Source organism: Aegilops tauschii, chromosome 2 (assembly GCF_002575655.3).
Source record: "Aegilops tauschii subsp. strangulata cultivar AL8/78 chromosome 2, Aet v6.0, whole genome shotgun sequence".
NCBI classification, from domain to species: Eukaryota; Viridiplantae; Streptophyta; class Magnoliopsida; order Poales; family Poaceae; genus Aegilops; species Aegilops tauschii.
Window position 1 is genome coordinate 364,824,798 of NC_053036.3, and position 24,144 is coordinate 364,848,941.

Genomic DNA, 24,144 nt, shown 5'->3' on the forward strand with positions numbered 1-24,144 from the left:
ATGCTCATCCTGCAACGGGAGCTACTCACGCTGGCACGGCGCTTGTGCTCGGGTCCGTCCCTGCAACGCTGGCAAATCTGAGCGGTCGAGCTCTGGCTCGCGGCACGCGCCGCGCACGTCACCTCACCAGGCCCTCAATGCCTTCATCTTCTCCCGGAGTGACCAATGACAGATCAGCAAACGCGGTGGCAATTTGTTTCCCTACTCGTGCTAACCTGCAGGAACCTCCTGAGGACAACAGCGGGTGGTGCCGCGGGCTCCCTTTTCCCCATGCAATACGCTTGCGCGTTAAAAGGAGGGCTCCTGAGCATCACGACTCAGGAGCTCTTACTGGCTCTCCAGCCCTCACCCCCTGGCCTTGACCATGGCATCGCGACCTGGCATACCAGCGGCGGCTGAGCTCGCTCGAGAGCCGGGACCTGAGGACGTAGAGCATATAGAAGAGTGTGGAAAAGAGAGGGAAGTTTGCATGGGCCTAACATAGCTACACTACGGCCATTGACGCGCGAATCCGGCGGCGCACAAGGAATCAGCTCTGGACTGCCAAGATAAGTTTCGCGCCCGGGTCGACCAAGCGCTACGGCATAGGATTCTCACTTGTTGCAGCCTTGTTACGTCCATGTCGCCTCCCTTCCCTACCTCTAGGTGACTGATTGCGCGCTAAAGGGGACCTCTTGAGCATCGTGCCTCAGGAGCTCTTACTGGACCTCGGGCCGCTCACCTCCTGGCCTTGACCACGGCATCGCGACCTGGCATACCAGCGACGGCTACAGCCTGCCTGGGGACCGGGACCTGTCGGCGTAGAGCACCAAGTCGCTGTGAAGTTGGAATGGGGGGACCAAGCCGAAGCAGGACATGCATTCGCAAATTTTCATAATAAGGATCATATCGACAAAAGGCATTACAGACCCTTTACACGCCCCCCCACGGGGTCCGTCTCGATTCCTCGTAGGGAACAAAAGGAGGAAGTTTCCAGGAGCCCTATCTACACGCGCCAGCGCCGCCGATGCCATCATCAACAGTGGGCCACGGGAGGCCGGCGCCAACCCCATCCAGATCAGCGACGGCGACGGTTGGACGCTGCGGCCTTGCTCCGGGCACGGCGAGAGCTCGGGGGCACGTAGCTATCGTCGCTTGTCTCCGGAGTCTCGTAGGGCTCAGGGGAGTCGCTGGACTCCCAAGCGCCGCCGCTACTGCTGGAGGAGCTGCTGTCGCGGACAGCGGCAGGCCCGGCGTTGGCCGCTGCGCCGTCCCGACGACCCCCTTTGGGGCAACACTCCAGGCGGTGGCCTTCCTCGCCGAAGACCTTGAAGAACATGGTGGAGGCGCCATCGATATCAAAATGTATGGCGAGGGCACCATCCGTGCGGCAGACTCGAGCAACCTCGCCCCAGCCATGGGTCAGGAAGATCTTGCCTGGGGAAACGACTTCAACCTCCGCTCCAGTCGCCGGGGCGTCGCAGTCGGCATGCTGCAGCCAGAGCTCGAGGGGGCCCCTCGGCGGCATCTCGATGGAGAAGAATTGTGGAAAGCGAATCCAAGTGTGTGGGGGCATCGCCGCCCACATCACGAGTTCACGCGGGGAGCCCTCGGCGTGGGTTCCTAGCGTGAAAGCGCGCACCGCCGTGGCGCGGCGACCGCGGCCACGGCGAGGGCCGCGCTGCTCGCCGCCCCTCCCTCCGGAGCCCTCGGCTTGGGAGTACAGAGGCAGCGGATACCCGGGAGGAGGCTGCTCGCACCAAGGCCTCGACACCTCCGGCTTCACGACTACGTCGCGGTGGTGGGCCAGCCTCTTCTTCTGGGGAAGCGGCCCGGGCTCGTCGCGGGGGGTTTTTCCCTTCTCTCCGATCGAGAACCTCCGTATCGGCGCCATGGGTGTCACTACTAGCAATTAAGCAAGGGAGAACAGGCGAGAGGAGCAGGAAGAGATGAGCGACGGGGGCTCCGCCCCCTCCTAATTTATAGCCGGAGAAGGCCAACCAGAGATGCCCACGATCATAGGTAATGATGATTTTTCTCTGCATGCAGCAGGGACTCATCAAGTTGGGCAGTTGCCGAGGCAGCACGGGGAAGTGGAGACGCCCACGTCCCGTCAATCGCCACGCGTCAACGGGGCCGCAGGCTATTGGGGCCCGCAGCGGTCCGCACTTGCCCTTTGGCTTCGCCTCGAGGCCAAGCCCGAGCCCGCCTTGGGCCCAGGGGCTACTGTCGGCGTCCAGGGAACGGGGGTCCCCAGACTTGCCTACCTACGGCCCACGACACGGATCCACCAGCGGCCCTGTACGGTCCATCTTCATCAGCTAACACTCAAGACCCTTGCGTGGGGCCAAGCCTCGTGAGGCGGACAACGCAAGACCTCCTCGGAGGCGGCCTCACCAGGCTGGGTCGCGAGGGGCGGAGAGATCAAGGCAAGGGGCACCTCGCGAGGTTTCTGTGATGCAAGCCATGACAACCATGGCCAGGCGGGCACCAGCACGCACAGTGTCCTCGTTTCCTCTTTGGTGCTAAAGAGGCAAGCGCAGGCGAGGAGTCCTGAGGCATCAGGCAAAGGTTTCTATATCAGTGCAATGAGACCAAGACCAGCAGGACGGAGGTCACCGTGGAGCCCAAGACAGCGTCACCACCAGAGCCTTTGGCAGGCGAAGACCACCTTTAGTCAGGATAACTTGTACTTTTTGTCCCCCTTCGAATTTGGCCGTTGTTGGATCCCTTCCCACCTAACATTTGGGGAGAGGACCAAGGCCTCTATAAATAGGACTAGCCACCACAGCAGGAGGCAACTGATCTGGAGCCATTCAGATCATTCTCATCTACACAAGCTCACCAAGCAGATGAGCACCTCCCCTCAGGAGGCTGTCCGAGAGGCAATCCACCACACCAGAGTGGAGTAGGTTATTACACCACATCGGTGGCCCGAACCAGTATAAACCTTGTGTCTCTTGTTCTGTGAGTTCGACGCGCTGAGCTTTGATATCACGGTGAGGGCGTGAGCTAGGGGGGCAGAGATCTTCCTGCGCACCCCAGAGTTCAAACCTCAAGGGTTTTGCCGGAACCCGAAATCTGACAACTATGTATGACATGCCAACATCAGATAGCCTAATGCACCGTGTTAAATCTCCAAGGGCGCGACCGCGCGAACGAGGCGACAGTCGTGGTAGGCGCGACCATGATACGGGCTGCTGGCAGCCCTTGGATCTGAGATCGAAAGGTCGCATGCTAAGTTGCTGAAAATTTGCAGAATAACCCTCCAGGATAAGATATTCACCCATAGGTCTAGAATCACACCATGCAACCGTTCGATCTCAGATCCAAGGGCCCTCGGAGGCCCGTATCATGGGAGAATGGAAAGCTTCGTATCACCTGTAATTTTCCCGATGCTTAACATGACATCGAAAGCCATTTAATTGGGCGTCGAGTAGACATGACATCTTATTGGGCCCCCATAGCACTGTGCATGAATCCATTTATCCACTAGGCAAGCCACTACCCTGCCATTCGCACGCCCCACTCAATATTTTTACAAAAACCGCTGGCAGTTCGCTCCTACTCGTCCCCGGACGTCCTTTAACATTGCGGCAGTTCGCTCCTAGTCGTCCCGTCCTTTCACATTACGGCAGTTCCACTAATCCTAACCCTCCTCCCAAATCCATGGCGTCCCAAATTTCCATGATCAGCGGTGAGTACAAGGTTAGAACCATCACCGGCGATGAGTTCGACATCATTTACACCCGTTCTTCCGCGACGGTGAAAGGTTGCCTTGCTCGCTTCAGACTGAAGGAAATATGCCCTAGAGGTAATAATAAAGTTGTTATTTATATTTCCTTATATCATGATAAATGTTTATTATTCATGCTAGAATTGTATTAACCTAAAACTTAGTACATGTGTGAATACATAGACAATAGAGTGTCCCTAGTATGCCTCTACTTGACTAGCTCGTTAATCAAAGATGGTTAAGTTTCCCAGCCATAGACATGTGTTGTCATTTGATGAATGGGATCACATCATTAGAGAATGACGTGATGGAAAAGACCCATTCGTTAGCTTAGCATTATGATTGTTTCAGTTTCATTGCTACTTCTTTCTTCATGACTTATACATGTTCCTCAGACTATGAGATTATGCAACTCCCGAATACCGGAGGAACACCTTGTGTGCTATCAAACGTTACAACGTAACTGGGTGATTATAAAGATGCTCTACAGGTGTCTCCGAAGGTGTTTGTTGGGTAGGCATAGATCGAGATTAGGATTTGTCACTCCGTGTATCGGAGAGGTATCTCTAGGCCCACTCGGTAATGCACATCACTATAATCCTTGCAAGCAATGTGACTAATGAGTTAGTTGCGGGATGATGCATTACGAAACGAGTGAAGAGACCTGCGGGTAACGAGATTGAACTAGGTATGACGATACCGACGATCGAATCTCGGGCAAGTAACATACCGATGACAAAGGGAACAACGTATGTTGTTATGCGGTTTGACCGATAAAGATCTTCGTAGAATATGTAGGAACCAATATGAGCGTCTAGGTTCCGCTATTGGTTATTGACCGGAAGTGAGTCTCGGTCATGTCTACATAGTTCTCGAACCCATAGGGTCCGCACGCTTAACGTTCAATGACGATCGGTATTATGAGTTTATGTCTTTTGATGTACCGAAGGTAGTTTGGAGTCCCGGATGTGATCACGGACATGACGAGGAGTCTCGAAAGGGTCGAGACATGAAGATTGATATATTGGAAGGTTATGTTTGGACACCGGAATGGTTTCGGATAAGTTCGGGCATTTACCGGAGTACCGGGGGGTTACCGGAACCCCCTGGGAGTTAATGGGCCTTGATGGGCCATGAGGAAGAGAGGAGGAGGCGGCAAAGTGGTGGGGCGCCCCCCGAAGCCCAATCCGAATTGGGGAGGGGGCCGGCCCCACCTTTCCTTCCTCTCCCTCTTCCCTTCCTTCCCCCTCCTAGTTGGACTAGGAAAGGGGGGGAAACCTACTCCAAGTAGGAGTAGGAGTCCCCCCTTGGGGCAAGCCATAGGAGGCCGGCCCTCCCCCTCCTCCACTCCTTTATATACGGGGGAAGGGGGGCACCCCATAGACACACAAGTTGACAGTTATCTTAGCCGTGTGCGGTGCACCCCTCCACAGATTTCCACCTCGGTCATATCGTTGTAGTGCTTAGGCGAAGCCCTGCGTCGGTAACTTCATCATCACCGTCATTACGCCGTCGTGCTGACGAAACTCTCCCTCGGCCTCAGCTGGATCAAGAGTACGAGGGACATCACCGAGCTGAACGTGTGCAGATCGCGGAGGTGCCGTGCATTCGGTGCTTGATTGGTTGGATCGCGAAGACGTTTGACTACATCAACTGCGTTACTTAACGCTTCCGCTTTCGGTCTACGAGGGTATGTGGACACACTCTCCCCGCTCGTTGCTATGCATCACCTAGATAGATCTTGCATTCTCGTAGGATTTTTTTTGAAATTACTGCATTCCCCAATAGTGGCATCTGAGCCAGGTCTATGCGTAGATGTTATATGCACGAGTAGAACACAAAAAAATGTGGGCAATAATAGTCATACTGCTTACCAGGATGTCATACTTTGATTCGGTGGTATTGTTGGATGAAGCGGCCCAGACCGACATTACATGACCGCGTTCACAAGACTAGTTCTACCGCCGTGCTTCGCACACAGGTGGCTAGTGGGTGTCTGTTTCTCCAACTTTAGTTGAATCGAGTGTGACTACGCCCGGTCCTTGCTGAAGGTTAAAACAGCACACTTGATGAAAAATCGTTGTGGTTTTGATGCATAGGTAAGAACGGTTCTTGCTAAGCCCGTAGCAGCCACGTAAAACTTGCAACAACAAAGTAGAGGACATCTAACTTGTTTTTGCAGGGCATGTTGTGATGTGATATGGTCAAGACGTGATGAGATATAAATTGTTATATGATGTGATCATGTTTTGTAAAGTTATGGGCAACTGGCAGGAGCCTTATGGTTGTCTCTTTATTGCATAAGATGCAAGCGCCATGTAATTGCTTTACTTTATCGCTATGCGATAGCAATAGTTGCAAAAGGCAATAATTGGCGAGACGACCATGTGATGACATGTTGATAGAGATCAAGATGATGGAGATCATGGTGTCATGCCGGTGACGATGGAGATCATGACGGTACTTTGGAGATGGAGATCAAAGGCACAAGCTGATGATTGCCATATCATGTCACATATTTTGATTGCATGTGATGTTTATCTTTTATGCATCTTATTTTGTTCAGTACGGCGGTAGCTTTATAAGATGATCACTTACTAAAATTTCAAGGTATAAGTGTTCTCCCTGAGTATGCACCGTTGCGACAGTTCTTCGTGCTGAGACATCACGTGATGATCGGGTGTGATAAGATCTACGTTCAGATACAACGGGTGCAAGCCAGTTTTGCACACGCAGAATACTCGGGTTAAACTTGACGAGCCTAGCATATGCAGATATGGCCTCGGAACACTGAGACCGAAAGGTCGAGCGTGAATCATATAGTAGATATGATCAACATAGTGATGTTCACCATTGAAAACTACTCCATCCCACGTGATGATCGGACATGGTTTAGTTGATTTGGATCACGTGATCACTTAGATGATTAAAGGGGTATCTATCTAAGTGGGAGTTCTTAAGTAATATGATTAATTGAACTTTAGTTTATCATGAACTTAGTCCTGATAGTATTTGCATATCTATGTTGTAGATCAATAGCTTGTGATGTAGCTCCCAGTTTATTTCTTGATATGTTCCTAGAGAAAAATAAGTTGAAAGATGATAGTAGCAATGATGCGGACTTGGTCCGTGATATGAGGATTATCCTCATTGCTGCACAGAAGTATTATGTCCAGCTATGCACCGCTAGGTGACAAACCTATTGCAGGAGCAGATGCAGACGTTATGAACGTTTGACAATGCTCGGTATGATGACTACTTGATAGTTTAGTGCGCCATGCTTTACGGCTTAGAACCAGGACTTCAAAAACGTTTTGAATGCCACAGAACATATAAGATGTTCCAAGAGTTGAAATTGGTATTTCATACTCATGCCCGTGTCGAGAGGTATGAGACCTCTGACAGTACTTTGCCTACAAGATGGAGGAGAATAGCTCAACCAATGAGCATGTGCTCAGATTGTCTGGGTACTACAATTGCTTGAATCAAGTGGGAGTTAATCTTCCAGATAAGATAGTAATTGACAAAGTTCTCTAGTCACTATCACCAAGTTACTAGAGCCTCGTGATGAACTATAATATGCAAGGGATGACGAAAGTAATTCCCAAGCTCTTCGCGATGCTGAAATCGGCGAAGGTAGAAATCAAGAAAAAGCATCAAGTGTCGATGGTTAACAAGACCACTAGTTTCAAGTAAAGGGCAAGAAAAAGAATGGGAACTTCAAGAAGAATGGCAAGAAAGATGCCACTCCCATGATAAATCTAAAAGCTAAACCTAAGCCAGAAACTGAGTGCTTCTACTGCAAAAGGAAATGGTCACTGGAATTGGAACTGCCCTAGATACTTGGCGAATAAGAAGGATGGCAAAGTGAACAAAGGTATATTTCATATACATGTTATTGATGTGTACTTTACTAGTGTTTATAGCAACCCCTCGGCATTTAATACTGGTTCAGTTGCTAAGAGTAGTAACTCGAAACAGGAGTTGCAAAATAAACAGAGACTAGTTAAGGGCGAGGTGACGATGTGTGTTGGAAGTGATTCCAAGGTTCATAAGATTACCATCGCACTCTTCCTTTAACTTCGGGATTAGTGTTGAACCTAAAATAAATGTTATTTGGTGTTTGCGTTGAGCATGAATATGATTGGATCATGTTTATTGCAATACAATTATTCATTTAAGTCAAAGAATAATTGTTGTTCTATTTACATGAAAAAAACCTTCTATGGTCATACACTTAATATAAATGGTTTAATGAATCTCGATCGCAGTGATACACATATTCATAATATTGATGCCAAAAGATGCAAAGTTGATAATGATAGTGCAACATACTTGTGGCACAGCCGTTTAGGTCATATTGGTGTAAAGCGCATGAAGAAACTCCATGCTGATGGGATTTTGGAATCACTTGATTATGAATCACTTGATGCTTGCGAACCATGCCTCATGGGAAAGATTACTAAGACTCTGTTCTCTAGAACAATGGAGCGAGCAACTGACTTATTGGAAATTATGCATACTGATGTATGCGGTCCGATGAGTGTCGAGGCTCGTGGCGGGTATCGTTATTTTTTACCTTCACAGATGATTTGAGCAGATATGGGTATATCTACTTGATGAAACATAAGTCTGAAACATTTGAAAAGTTCAAAGAATTTCAGAGTGAAGTGGAAAATCATCGTAACAAGAAAATAAAGTTTCTACGATCTGATCGTGGAGGAGAATATTTGAGTTATGAGTTTGGTCTTCATTTGAAACAATGCAGAATAGTTTCGCAACTCACGCCACCTGGAACACCATAGCGTAATGGTGTGTCCGAACGTCGTAACCGTACTTTATTAGATATGGTGCGAGTTATGATGTCTCTTACCGATTTACCACTATCGTTTTGGGGTTATGCATTAGAGACAGCTGCATTCACGTTAAATACGGCACCATCTAAATCCGTTGAGATGACACCATATGAACTGTGGTTTGGCAAGAAACCTAAGTTGTCATTTCTTAAAGTTTGGGGCGGTGATGCTTATGTGAAAAAGTTCCAACCTGATAAGCTCGAACCCAAATTAGAGAAATGTGTCTTCATAGGATACCCAAAGGAAATTGTTGGGTACACCTTCTATCACAGATTCGAAGGCAAGATATGCGTTGCTAAAAATGGATACTTTCTGTTGGGGAACGTAGCAATAATTCAAAATTTTCCTACGTGTCAGCAAGATCAATCTAGGAGATGCTAGCAACGAGAGGGAGGGAGTGCATCTTCATACTCTTAAAGATCACTAAGCGGAAGCGTTACAAGAACGCGGTTGATGGAGTCGTAGTCGCGGCGATTCAAATCGCGGAAGATCCGATCTAGCGCCGAACGGACGGCGCCTCCGCGTTCAACACACGTACAGCCCGGGGACGTCTCCTCCTTCTTGATCCAGAAAGGGGAGAGGATAAGTTGAGGGAGAACTCCAGCAGCACGACAGCGTGGTGGCAATGGAGCTCGTGGTTCTCCGGCAGAGCTTCGCTAAGCACTACGGAGGAGCAGGAGGAGTTGGAGGAGGAGAGGGCTGCGCCAGGCCAGGGGGTGCGGCTGCCCTGTCTCTCCCTCACTATATATAGGGGGAAGGGGGTGGAGGAGGCACCCTAGGGTTCCCTAGGGGAGGGGCGGCGGCCACAGGGGAAACCCTATATGGGTTTGGGCGCGCCCACCCCTGGGAAACTTGCCCCCCAAGCCGGGAGGGCTGGCTGCCCTAGGGGAGGCGCCCCCACCTCTCCACGTTACGTGAGAGGGGTTGGGAGGGGCGCACAGCCCCTTAGTGGGATGGTGTGCCCCCTCCCCTTGGCCCATAAGGCCCCCCAACGCTTGTCGGGGCCTCCGAAACCCCTTTCGGACATGCTGGCCATAGCCTGGTACCCCCGGAACAATTCCGGACTCCAATACCCTTCGTCCAATATACCGATCTTCATCTCCGGACCATTCCGGAGTTCCTCATCATGTCCGGGATCTCATCCGGGACTCCGAACAACCTTCGGTAACCACATACTATTTCCCATAACAACTCTAGCGTCACCGAACCTTAAGTGTGTAGACCCTCCGGGTTCGGGAACCATGCAGACATGACCGAGACACCTCTTCGGCCAATAACCAATAGCGGGATCTGGATACCCATATTGGCTCCCACATGTTCCACGATGATCTCATCGGATGAACCACGATGTCGGGGATTCAATCAATCCCGTATACAATTCCCTTTGTCTATCAGTATGTTACTTGCCCGAGATTCGATCCTCGGTATCCCAATACCTCGTTCAATCTCGTTATCGGCAAGTCTCTTTACTCGTTCCGTAACGCATGATCCCGTGGCTAACTCCTTAGTCACGTTGAGCTCATTATTATGATGCATTACCGAGTGGGCCCAGAGATACCTCTCCGTCATACGGAGTGACAAATCCCAGTCTCGATTCGTGCCAACCTAACAGACACTTTCAGAGATATCTGTGGTGCACCTTTATAGTCACCCAGTTACGTTGTGACGTTTGATACACCCAAAGCACTCCTACGGTATTCGGGAGTTGCACAATCTCATGGTCTAAGGAAATGATACTTGACATTTGAAAAGCTCTAGCAAACGAACTACACGATCTTGTGCTATGCTTAGGATTGGGTCTTGTCCATCACATTATTCTCCTAATGATGTGATCCCATTATCAATGACATCCAATGTCCATGGTCAGGAAACCATAACCATCTATTGATCAACGAGCTAGTCAACTTGAGGCTTACTAGGGACATGTTGTGGTCTATGTATTCACACATGTACTATGGTTTCCAGTTAATACAATTATAGCATGAACAATAGACAATTATCATGAACAAGGAAATACAATAATAACCATTTTATTATTGCCTCTAGGGCATATTTCCAACAGTCTCCCACTTGCACTAGAGTCAATAATCTAGTTCACATCACCATGTGATTAACACTCAAAGTTCACATCGCCATGTGACTAATACCCAAGAGTTTACTAGAGTCAATAATCTAGTTCACATCACCATGTGATTAACATTCAATGAGTTCTAGGGTTTGATCATGTTATGCTTACGAGAGAGGTTTTAGTCAACGGGTCTGTAACATTCAGATCCGTGTGTGCTTTACAAATCTCTATGTCATCTTGTAGATGCAGCTACCACGCGCTACTTGGAGCTATTCCAAATAACTGCTCTACTATACGAATCCGGTTTACTACTCAGAGTCATCCGGATTAGTGTCAAAGTTTGCATCGACGTAACCCTTTACGACGAACTCCTTTTCCACCTCCATAATCGAGAAAATTCCTTAGTCCACTAGATACTAAGGATAAGTTCGACCGCTGTCATGTGATCCATTCCTGGATCACTATTGTACCCCTTGACTAACTCATGGCAAGGCACACTTCAGGTGCGGTACATAGCATAGCATACTGTAGAGCCTACGTCTAAAGCATAGGGGACGACCTTCGTCCTTTCTATCTCTTCTGCCGTGGTCATGTTTTGAGTCTTACTCAATACTCACACCTTGTAACACAGCCAAGAACTCCTTCTTTGCTGATCTATTTTGAACTCCTTCAAAATCTTGTCACGGTATTTATTCATTTGAAAGTACTATTAAGCGTTTTTTTATCTATCCTTATAGATCTTGATGCTCAATGTTCAATAGCTTAATCCAGGTTTTCCATTGAAAAACACTTTTCAAATAACCCTGTATGCTTTCCAGAAATTCTACATCATTTCTGATCAACAATATGTTAACAACATATACTCATCAAAAATTCTATAGTGCTCCCACTCACTTCTTTGGAAAACACAATTTTCTCATAAACTTTGTATAAACCCAAAATCTTTGATCATCCCATCAAAGCATACATTTCAACTCCGAGATGCTTACTCCAGTCCTTAGAAGGATTGCTGGAGCTTTGCATACTTGTTAGCATATTTCAGGATTGAAAAAACCTTCTAGTTGTATCACATACAACCTTTCCTCAAGAAAATCGTCGAGGAAACAATGTTTTGACATCCTATCTGCAAGATTTCATAAATAATGTAGTAACTGCTAATATAATTCCAACAGACTCTTAGCATCGCTACGAGTGAGAAAGTCTCATCGCAGTCAACTCCTTGAACTTGTCGGAAAACATCTTAACGACAAGTCGAGCTTTCTTAATGGTGACACTTACCATCATTATCCGTCTTCCTTTTAAAATCCATCTGCACCCAACAGCCTTAAGACCATCAAGTAGTTCTTCCAAAGTCTATACTTTGCTTTTATACATGGATCCTCTCTCGGATATTATGGCCTCGAGCCATTCGTCGGAATCCGGGCCCACCATCGCTTCTCCGTAGGTCGTAGGTTCATTGTTGTCTAGCAACATGACTTCCAAGACAGGATTACGTACCACTCTGAAGTAGAACGCATCCTTGTCGACCTACGAGGTTTGGTAGTGACTTGATCCGAAGTTTCATGATCACTATCATAAGCTTCCACTTCAATTGGTGTAGGTGCCACAGGAACAACTTCCTGTGCCCTGCTACACACTAGTTGAAGTGACGGTTCAATAACCTCATCAAGTCTCCACCATCCTCCCACTCAAATCTTTCGAGAGAAACTTTTCCTCGAGAAAGGACCCGATTCTAGAAACAATCCCTTTTGCTTCCGGATCTGAGACAGGAGGTATACCCAACTATTTTTGAGTGTCCTATGAAAATGCATTTATCCGCTTTGGGTTCGAGCTTATCGGCCTGAAACTTTTTCACATAAGCGTCGCATCCCCAAACTTTTAAGAAACGACAGCTTAGGTTTCTCTAAACCATAGTTCATACGGTGTCGTCTCAACGGAAATGCGTGGTGCCCTATTTAAAGTGAATGCGGTTGTCTCTAATGCCTAACCCATAAACGATAGTGGTAATTCGATAAGAGACATCATGGTATGCACCATATCCAATAGGGTGCAGTTATGATGTTCGGACACACCATCACACTATGGTGTTCCAGGCGGTATTAGTTGTGAAACAATTTCCACAATGTCTTAATTGTGTGCAAAACTCGTAACTCAGATATCTCTATGATCATATCATAGACATTTTATCATCTTGTCACGATGATCTTCAACTTCACTCTGAAATTACTTGAACCTTTCAATAATTCATACTTGTGTTTCATCAAGTAAATATTCTTAGCATCTACTCAATTCATCTGTGAAGTAAGAACATAATGATATCCACTGCGTGCCTCAGCACTCATTGGACTGCACACATCAAATGTATTACTTCCAACAAGTTGCTCTCTTGTTCCATCTTACTGAAAATGGGGCCTTTCAGTCATCTTGCCCATGTGTTATGATTTGCATGTCTCAAGTGATTCAAAATCAAGTGACTCCAAACAATCCATCTGTATGGAGTTTCTTCATGCATATCTACCAATAGACATGGTTCGCATGTCTCAATCTTTTCAAAAACGAGTGAGTCCAAAGATCCATCAACATGGAGCTTCTTCATGCGTTTTATACCAATATGACTCAAATGGCAGTGCCACAAGTATGTGGTACTATCATTACTATCTTATATCTTTTGGCATGAACATGTGTATCACTACGATCGAGATTCAATAAACCATTCATTTTAGGTGCAAGACCATTGAAGGTATTATTCAAATAGACAGAGTAACCATTATTCTCCTTAAATGAATAACCGTATTGCGATAAACATAATCCAATCATGTCTATGCTCAACGCAAATACCAAATAACAATTATTTAGGTTTAACACCAATCTTGATGGTAGAGGGAGCATGCGATGCTTGATCACATCAACCTTGGAAACACTTCCAACACATATCATCATCTCACCTTTAGCTAGTCTCCGTTTATTCCGTAGCCTTTTATTTCGAGTTACCAACACTTAGCAACCGAACCGGTATCTAATACCCTGGTGCTACTAGGAGTACTAGTAAAGTACACATTAATATAATGTATGTCCAATATACTTCTGTCGACCTTGCCTACCTTCTCATCTACCAAGTATCTAGGGTAGTTCTGCTTCAGTGACCGTTCCCCTCATTACAGAAGCACTTAGTCTCGGGTTTGGGTTCAACCTTGGGTTTCTTCACTAGAGCAGCAACTGATTTGCCGTTTCATGAAGTATCCCTTCTTTCCCTTGCCCTTCTTGAAACTAGTGGTTTTACTAACCATCAACAATTGATGCTCCTACTTGATTTCTACTTTCGTGGTGTCAAACATCGCGAGTTGCTCAAGGATCATCATGTCTATCCCTGATATGTTATAGTTCATCATGAAGCTCTAATAGCTTGGTGGCAGTGACTATGGAGAACCATCACTATCTCATCTGGAAGATTAACTCCCACTCGATTCAAGCGATTGTAGTACCCAGACAATCTGAGCACATGCTCAACGATTGAGCTTTTCTCCCTTGGTTTGCAGGCTTAAGAAACCTGTCAGAGGTCTCATACCTCTTGACGTGTGTGACACCCAAAATTTTTAATTGGTTTTATCAAAATCTTTTATTTGATTTGAGGACGGTATTTAAATTTTCTTCTAAAAAGATTTTTCCCTCCCAAAATATTTTCTTTTGTGACAAGTGTTTTGTTTTGGATTCACCCAAGACTTGATTTTGGTCTTGGAGGTTTTTCCATCTTATGTGGACTCAAAACCAAATGCTTTTCATTTGGGAAATTTCTTTTGAAAAAACTTTTTAAATAGCCCTATGGCATTTGGAATGATCCTTTCCCCCTTTTCAAAATCCCTCTTGCCATGGCATGAGTGGAAATCCCCTCCCAAAAGCCTTTCTCCATCTTTGGATCATGATATGCTTCAAATCCAGCAAGTTGAACCTCTCCATATTTTTGTTTCCATTTAATTCTTATCAAAAACAATTTCTGCCCTCTATTCTAGCTCTTGGAGATTTACAAAGGAGCTACCCTTTCTGCTTTGAGTTTTGCCTCCAAACCTTTTTCCCTAGCTAGTCCTTAGAGCCCTCAACCAAGATCCATGAAGATCCACTGGTCTCCAGTTCAAATATTTCAAATTGTGCTTGCTGCAAGTTTGGACCTTATTTGCCAAATTTGATGAAATTCATTTGAATTCTCCTCCTAAAAATCTGAGAAAATTCAGGCAGCCTCTGGGTGCATTGAGAGGTCACCTCACCAAGTCCCAGCTCCAGAAAAAAAATTTCTTCATGCCAAATCATTTCGTCGAACACCTGACTGGCACTATTGCTATCATGTTCAGAAAGTTCAGTTAAACAGTTTCAGGAACACTGTCGTTTTCTTCAGAGCCCGTTGTCGATCTCGCCAGTACCCCGGTGTCGCCGTGCTTCCTGTCCCCTCCTTCTTATCTCTGCGCCGCACGATCACCTGGAAGCTTGCAGGCGTCGGCGATGAGCAGGAGGAGGTGCGCCACCCCGTGAGCGACAGCAGCGGCGGCTTTGCGGCTGCCAGAGAGAGGCGCAGCGTGGACGGCGCCACCCAGCGCCGCCCAAGCCACCGGAGGCCGCCGCGTGGCCATCCACTCCCCCGTGCGCGCTGCCACCCTTCGTCGTGAACTGCTAGGCGCGGAGCGCGCTCTCTGCCGCCGCCGTGCCCGTACGGCCGCCCCATCGATGATCGGTGCATTACGCCTTGCCCGACCGAGGTTTAGCGGTGGAACGACACCAGTGATCTTCTCTGATGGTGCCTAGCCCCCTAAACCCCCTGCCCAACCACTGCCTCGCCGTAATCGCTCGCCGGAGATATCCCGTTCACGGCCACCCCCTCGAATTGCCTATAAATAGAGGCCTCGAGCTCGAACACGAACTCACACCACCCCTACGCACCACCAATACCATGCCAAGCCACTGGTAGAGCCACGAGGGAGCCTTCTTCCCCAACTCCGGCCGCCTCGACCCGCCACGGGACCCAGCTCGATTCGCTCCCGTGCGTGCACCTCTACCCCTCATCTCTTGCCAGTAGCTTCCTTGTGCATCCACTCTGCTGACCCGCGCTTCAATTTGGAGATTGCAGCACCCACCGGAGTTCTCCACCATCGCCCGAACCACCGTCCGCCGGAGAAAGTGTCGCCGTCGACGTGGTGATCTCCGACGACCAAGTCCACCACCCACCGACGCGGAAGAACACGCTGAACCTCTTGGTACCCTCCGATCTCTCTGTCTCGCCATGGTTCGACGCCGGCGACCACCGCAGCCTTCGGGCGCCAGTGAGCTCCGTTGGCCGTTTTTAAACCTGACGTGTGGACCCCCCCCCCCGCCAGCCTCTCTTCTTTCTCCCCCTCGAACCATTTTCTGTTGGCGCCTTCGGGCAAATGCGCTTTCCCTTCGAGCTGGCGCATTTCTTTCCGAACCGTTTTCTGTTTTCTCAGTTAAGTCCCTGGTTCTTTTCTGTTTCATCACAGAATAGTCCCTGGACTAAAACCCTTATAACTTTTTAATAAAAGATGATTTTTGATTGATTCTTTTTCTGAAAGTCTTGTATTTTTGTCTAGTTTTTTATAGTATTTATTTGGAAATTTTTTGGAAAAATTTTTATGCACGCGATGGTTTTCACGTTAGTGTGCGTTTTCGCTATACCGTGGGTTCCGGAAGAGGTGACGGAGCCGCGAACTTCGCCGAGCTAGACTCCGACTGCTCCGAACCAGGCAAGCATGTTTGAACCTTTGATATGATAGGTGTTTTGCATGTTTTCTTGAATGGGTTGTGCATGGCATATGAGCATCGGTGAGTACCTCGTTGCATGTAAGGCAACTATCCGTGTGTTCCGAAGTTACCGTGATCTTTGATGAGAGATGGCCTAGTCATGTGGTGACATGAAAGGTAGTGAGGTGGTATTGTTGTAGCATGCCAGCCTTACGTCATCCGTTAAAGTCCGACGTTAACATGGACTGAGTCACGTTACCGTTCTTCCCCTTTCGTGCTGCCACATGTTTTCTGCAAAGAATACGGTTTAGTAAGTTGTTAACCTCTTTCCGTGTACACACCAAATGGAGGGGCCGGGATGAGGGTTCCATGGCCCTGGATTAAAGCCAGTCATCCGGTCAGGGGGCATGGGTGTTTCCGGTTGGGACCGAGAGGGGGGCACCCCTTAGAACGCGTGTATATAAATTTGATCCCATGCTACGCGAGGTTGTAGCCTCCCCGTCTCAAAGTTTTTCTTGAACGTTGCCGAGGGTGATTCCTGGCATCGGGATGTTGAATGGGTGTGTACTGGTTAGATGTGTTTCTTCTAAAACACCGTAAACGGAACTAGTCCTTGTGACTACTGAAATCCGTTGGCTGTGGTTAAAGTACAAACTCTGCAGAGTCAAATCCTTCCGAGTCATCGTGTCCGAGATCGAGGACCATGGCCAGTAGATCCATGTCTATGTCAATTCTCGTGGTAGATCCCCGGTGAACAAGCTTGAGTGGTATACTCGTTTGAATTGTTATTCCTGTGGATGGACTAACCTTTATTTTATCACGTATCTGAATATTTCCTGGTTATGATATTAAATTCATGAGCTGCTAAATTAATAAGTTGTGAAATATAAGCCCTTTATGTGATGTCGCCCAAACGTCCGACTGTGGCACTCTTGTTATTTACTTTTGATATAAGCCCTTTATGTGATGTCGCTCAGACGTCCGACTGTGGCATTCTTGTTACTTACTTTTGATATAAGCCCTTTATGTGATGTCGCTCAGACGTCCGACTGTGGCACTCTTGTCATTTACCTTCAATATAAGCCCTTTATGTGATGTCGCTTCAGACGTCCGACTGTGGCACGCAGTGTCATTTATATTCTTTTATAAGCCCTTTATGTGGTGTCGCCTTGACGCCCGACTGCGGCATTGTTATTCTTTTTGTATCCTTTCGAGGAGTCATTCAGACACTCGCTTGGCCCTCAGTATTACTTTGGGATTTCGGGAGGACTACCGCCCGACTTCCCTTTTATTTTCCATGCATTCCCATCTCGTTGTTTAAGTACGTTCTATTAATCTGTTCACATGCTTCATGTTTACATTTGTTATATCTTATGTCCGAACTGTCTTGCGAGTACTTTCATAGTACTCACCTGGCTTGTTGATTTGGCCAGATGTTGACGAAGGCGATCTCATGGATGAAGAGTTTGATAGTGAGTCCGACGCCTAGAGGAGTCCCAGTCAGTCCCATGCGATCCTGGATATTGGTCACTTGTATTATGTACGCTTCCGCCGCCCGCAATAAGCATCCTCGAGCCTCACTCCGTCGCTCGAAGAGCTGTTAGATTCAGGAGTCTAGTCACCCACTTCACTGTGATTTTTCCACTACCGCTTTTATCGTGAGCTAGTAGTTATGCCACCCCTATCCGCCTTTAAGTATTATTGGCGAGTTTGTAATAAATTGTTGAGCAGTCTCCGCTCAACCTTGTATTATATTCAGTACTCCTGGTATTTTTTCTTCTGTGATCAAGACTTTGTCTACCAGTAAGAAGGATTCTTCTCTACTGGTCCGTAAAAGGGATCGATTTCTCAATAAATATTTTTATTGGAAAACCGGTCGTGACAAGCTTGGTACCAGAGCCAGGCTGACTGTAGGAAGCCACTAGGTGCGATCGCTAATCGGTTATTAGCGTCTTTGGTGCTTTTTCAGCATTTTGCAAATGTAGCTATTTTCTGTTGGTCATCATAAATTTATGACATGACTACTCAGAATTTTTGCCTACTTTTGTAGATGGCTGGCAACGACTGCGAGACTCGGGTGTTCACTAACGTGCCCGAGGGGTTTGTCAAACTCCTCGTCTCCATCACCAAGCTCGCGATCGGGCCAGCGACTTGTCCGGAGTTCACGCTTTACCAGCACAAGCTCAGCGACGACGTGTCTATGCACCAAGCCGTGGTGCAATTCAAGGGAGGACGTTCTGCGTCACGCCACTTCCGTTTTGTGGGAAGGGCCATGCCTACGGAGAGGCATGCCATGCAGATGGCCGCCCGTGAGGCGATAGCTCGCCTTCGGGATATCCTTCCTATGATGAAGACTCGTCGCTACCGCTACCTCCCATGCCATGTGCCATATACTTGTCACTATGCATTCGCCTGCCATAGGGGAGAGCGGGATGAAGCTATCGAGATGCTTGTCGAGTACCTCAAAGCTCTGGAGGAATCTTTCGACAACCTCATGGACGACCTTGTGGCTGCCCGCATGGACTTAGTTCGGGGCGGTCCTGCCAGCAGGAAGGAGCTTCTCCACATGGCACCGCCGCTGACATTCGTCTCATCCTCGGCATCTTATTCACCGGCCATTTTGGCCACTGCTCGCCGTCTGCCTACCACTGAGGAGTTTGACCGAGTCATCGCTCCTACTCCAGTCAGAGCTGCACCGCCTGCCGCACCCGCACTGCCGCCTGTCGCTCCCGCGCCATCACCTCAGCGCAGTGCTACGCGCCTGGAGCCTACTAGGGAGGAGGTGGAGGTTGAGTCTCCTGCACCGCTGGGTCTTACCCTCGGCAGGGGGAAGGAAATCTTCACCATCTCCGACTGAGTCCGCTTAGTAGCCGCGCGTTGTGCCTGCATGTTTGTTATGTTTTATGTACTTAAGGTTGTAGTGGTTGTGTGCGCTGCATTCCGGAGGAGTGTGCTAGTCTAAATAACATGTCAGGAATGTGTACGCACATCCTGAGTGCTGTATCATATGTTTGCATTTCGCGTGTAAGATATGTACTAAGCAGTCCTTCTCCGTGCGAAATCGTTTATGTTCTTGAAAAATCTTGAGGTCCTTTAAATTTTTGCCTTTGCAAGATTTTCCTTGTACCACACAGTTCTTCTTATGATTTTTGCAAAATAGTACCCCAGAGTGGAAAATGTCTCGTCCTTGGACTCGTTCCATGCCCAATCAACCAGAAGAAGTTTATGGAGCACAGACCAGCAACAACTTCACTCAGGGACAGTCTAGTCAACAGGACAGCGAAGCAGCCTTATCTCAAGTATGCCGTCTTTTCGAACAAAGCCAGCAACAGCACCAAGAGATGATGAATCACGTCATCAATATGGGGAATCACCGCGAGCCATACCAACCACACTCCAAGTTGTTTGAACTGCAGAAGATACGCCCTCCAACGTTTTCTCACACTGACAGGCCACTTGAAGCCGATGATTGGCTTCGTGACATCGAAAGAAAGCTGATTATTGCTCAGTGTTCAGATCATGAGAAGGTGCTTAATGCACCTCACTACCTCACTGGAGCAGCTGCAGCATGGTGGGAAAACTTCTTACACATGCATCCCAGTGAACACAACATCACCTGGGAAGAGTTTAAGGAAGGCTTTCGTGGGGCACACATCCCTAGGAGCATCATAAAGATCAAGAAAAGAGAATTTGATGACCTCAAGCAGAGAGGCATGTCCGTAACAGAATACAACGGTCAGTTTACCCAGCTATCTCGTTATGCCTACGATGAACATATGACTGAGAACAAAAGGATGGAAAAATTTCTGGACGGCCTGGCGCCAGCATTAAGATGCCAACTAGTCGTACACACTTTCCCAGATTTCAAAACTCTGGTTGACAAGGCCATTACCTTGGAGAATGAGCGCCGCAGTCTGGAGGGTATCCGTAAGCGGAAAAGGGACAAGACGACCCTTGCTCGCAACAATCGAAGCAAGACTGAGGTTCCGAGCAATGAAGCAAGAAAATCCACGACTACTGATCTAAGGCCAACCAGGCAGTTTCATTCAAGGGATAAGGACTTCACGTACCGTCCAGGGGTCACATGCTATGCTTGTGGTGAAGAAGGGCACTATGCCAAACAGTGCCCAAAACCAAGGAACTCGGCCCCCAAGCCGAACAATGGTGGGAACAATCCAGCCCCCAAGCGCAACAATTTCAATCCCAGCAACAACCACAGGAAGGGTCACCTGAACCATGTGACCAGGGAAGAAGCGCAGAATGCCCCAGACATCGTGCTCGGTACGTTCCCCGTCAACACAGTACCTGCCACGGTTTTGTTTGATTCTGGAGCTTCTCATTCGTTCATTTCGAAGAGTTTTGTTTCACAACATGGTTTTCCGATACTTTCCTTGGAAAAATCTATGATCATCAAGTCCCCCGGGAATAAGCAGATCACTCAGAGTTACTGCCAAGGAGTGACCATTGAGTTCGAAGGACTAAAATTTCAGGCTAATCTCATCGTGTTGGAAAATAAAGGACTGGATGTCATCCTAGGGATGGACTGGTTAACCACAAACAAGGGATTTATTGATTGTTTCAATCGGACTGTGATTCTCACTCATCATCACGGCAAGACAATAAAGGTTACAGCTCAAGAGAGACCACGGTCACGGCAACCAAAGCTGAACAAAGTGGACATTTCAGAATTGAGAAAAGTTCCAGTGGTGTGCGAATTTCCCGACGTATTCCCTGAAGAACTACCAGGCATGCCACCAGACCGAGAGATAGAGTTCAGCATTGAACTAGCACCTGGCACCACTCCCATCTATAAGAAACCTTATAGAATGGCACCCTCAGAGTTGGTAGAATTGAAGAAGCAAATAAAGGAGTTACTGGACAAAGGATTTATTCGAGCCAGCTCCTCACCATGGGGTTCGCCAGTTTTATTCGCCAAGAAAAGGGATGGGACACTGAGACTGTGTATAGACTATCGAGCTCTCAATATGGTCACCATCAAAAACAAATATCCGATGCCACGGATAAATGATTTGTTTGATCAGCTCGCGCAAGCCAAGGTGTTCTCAAAGATCGATTTAAGATCGGGATATCACCAACTGAAAGTATGGACTGAAGATATCCCTAAGACGGCATTCACCTCCAGATACGGATTATATGAGTTCACAGTGATGCCTTTTGGACTGACGAACGCCCCCGCGTATTTTGTCCACCTCATGAACAAAGTGTTTATGAAATTCATGGACAAATTTGTTGTGGTGTTCATTGACGACATTCTGGTATATTCAAGAACACCAGAAGAGCATATTGAGCATCTCAGAATTGTTTTGGGAGAATTAAGGAAACATCAATTGTACGCCAAATTTAGCAAGTGTGAATTTTGGCTAAGGCAAGTTGGTTTCCTAGGCCATATATTAACCCAAGAAGGCGTGGCCATAGACCCAGAAAAAGTCAAAGCCATACTCGATTGGAAACCACCAGCCAACGTGACAGATGTACGGAGTTTCCTTGGAATGGCTGGATATTACCGGAGATTTATTGAAGGATTCTCCACTGTGGCAAAACCGATGACACAGTTGCTCAAGAAAGACAAGAAATTTGTATGGACGGAAGCATGCGAGAAAAGCTTCCAAGAACTCAAGAAGAAACTAACAACAACACCAGTTTTGACCGTGCCAGACAAACACAAGAGTTTTGAAGTGTATTGTGACGCGTCCCGGAAGGGCCTCGGATGCGTGCTGATGCAGGATGGCAAAGTTGTCGCGTATGCTTCCAGGCAACTACGGAAGCATGAGGAAAATTATCCTACTCATGACTTGGAGCTAGCAGCAGTCATCCATGCACTCATGGAGTGGAGGCACTTTCTGTTGGGAAACCGTTGCGAAATATATACGGACCATAAGAGCCTTAAATATATTTTCACACAACCAGAGCTGAATTTACGACAACGACGCTGGTTGGAATTGGTCAAGGACTATGATGTCGGTATTCACTATCATCCAGGGAAGGCCAATGTAGTGGCAGATGCTCTTAGTCGGAACCCCAGCCCGGGCAACGACAGTCCACAGAACTTGAGGCCTGAGTTTCAGCAGGAGTTCGCTAGACTCAACATGGTGTTAGTCTCTGAGGGCACCGTATCAAATCTGGAGATACATCCCACCCTAATGGAACAAATTAAGAAGGCTCAGCAGGGACATCCCAGCATCGAAGGTATAAAAAGAAAAATGAGCCTTGGCAAGGCTTCAGAGTTCGTCATAGACAATGAAGGAATATTATGGTACGGGGACAGACTTTGCATACCAAACATTGAGGAACTCAAGCAACAAATCCTAACCGAAAGCCACACCGCTCCATACTCGATCCACCCTGGAGGAACCAAAATGTACAAAGACATTCAGGAAAGATTTTGGTGGCACGGTATGAAAAGGGATATAGCCGCATTTATTGCTTGTTGCGATTCATGTCAGCGCATTAAAGCCGAGCATCAAAAGCCAGCAGGGCTACTCCAGCCAAACCGGATACCTGAGTGGAAATGGGATGAAATTGGGATGGACTTCATCGTCGGACTACCTCGATCGCAACGCGGAAATGATGCCGTATGGGTCATCACAGATAGGCTAACCAAGGTAGCACATTTCATTCCCGTGAAGACGACCTACTCCACTCAAAGGCTAGCCAAGCTATATCTCTCCCGTATAGTTTGTTTGCATGGAGTCCCAAAGACTATAATATCCGACCGAGGCACTCAATTTGTCTCTAAATTTTGGGATCACTTACAACAAGCTCTGGGCACGCAACTAGCATTCAGTACAGCGTACCACCCTCAGACTGATGGACAAATGGAACGCGTGAACCAAATCCTAGAGGACATGCTGAGAGCCTGTGTGCTCACCTATGGATCCAGTTGGGAAGAAAGTTTGCCATATGCCGAGTTTGCTTACAACAACAGTTACCAAGCCAGCTTACAAATGGCACCCTTTGAAGCATTGTACGGACGGAGGTGTCGTACCCCACTGAATTGGTCAGAAACGGGTGACAGTCGTATCTTCGGCCCAGACATGCTCAAGGAGGCCGAGGAGAAGGTTAAACAGATCAGGGACAGACTCAAGACAGCCCAAAGCCGGCAGAAGAGCTATTATGATCAGAAACATCGTGAGGTCAGCTTTGAACCCGGTGATTACGTATACCTACGAGTATCTCCTATGAGGGGCCTACAACGGTTCAAAATTAAGGGGAAGCTAGCCCCGAGATTTATTGGACCATTCTGTGTGATTGCACGAAGAGGCATAGTAGCCTACCAACTAGACCTACCCAAGGAGCTGTTAGACGTCCACGACGTGTTCCACGTCTCACAGTTGAGGAAATGTATGAGTAACCCGGAAAAGCATGTGTCTCATGAGAGCATTGATGTGCAACCAGATCTCACCTACAGAGAACGGCCAGTAAAGATATTGGAAGAGTCTGAACGGAGGACCCGACAGAAAACAACTAAATTTTTCAAGGTTCAGTGGAGCAACCACACCGAGGATGAAGCTACATGGGAAAGGGAAGATTTCTCCAGGCAGAGTATCCATATCTATTTGAGGATCAGCAGTAATCTCGAGGACGAGATTTTTCCTAAGGGGGTAGGTGTTGTGACACCCAAAATTTTTAATTGGTTTTATCAAAATCTTTTATTTGATTTGAGGAGGGTATTTAAATTTTCTTCTAAAAAGATTTTTCCCTCCCAAAATATTTTCTTTTGTGACAAGTGTTTTGTTTTGGAT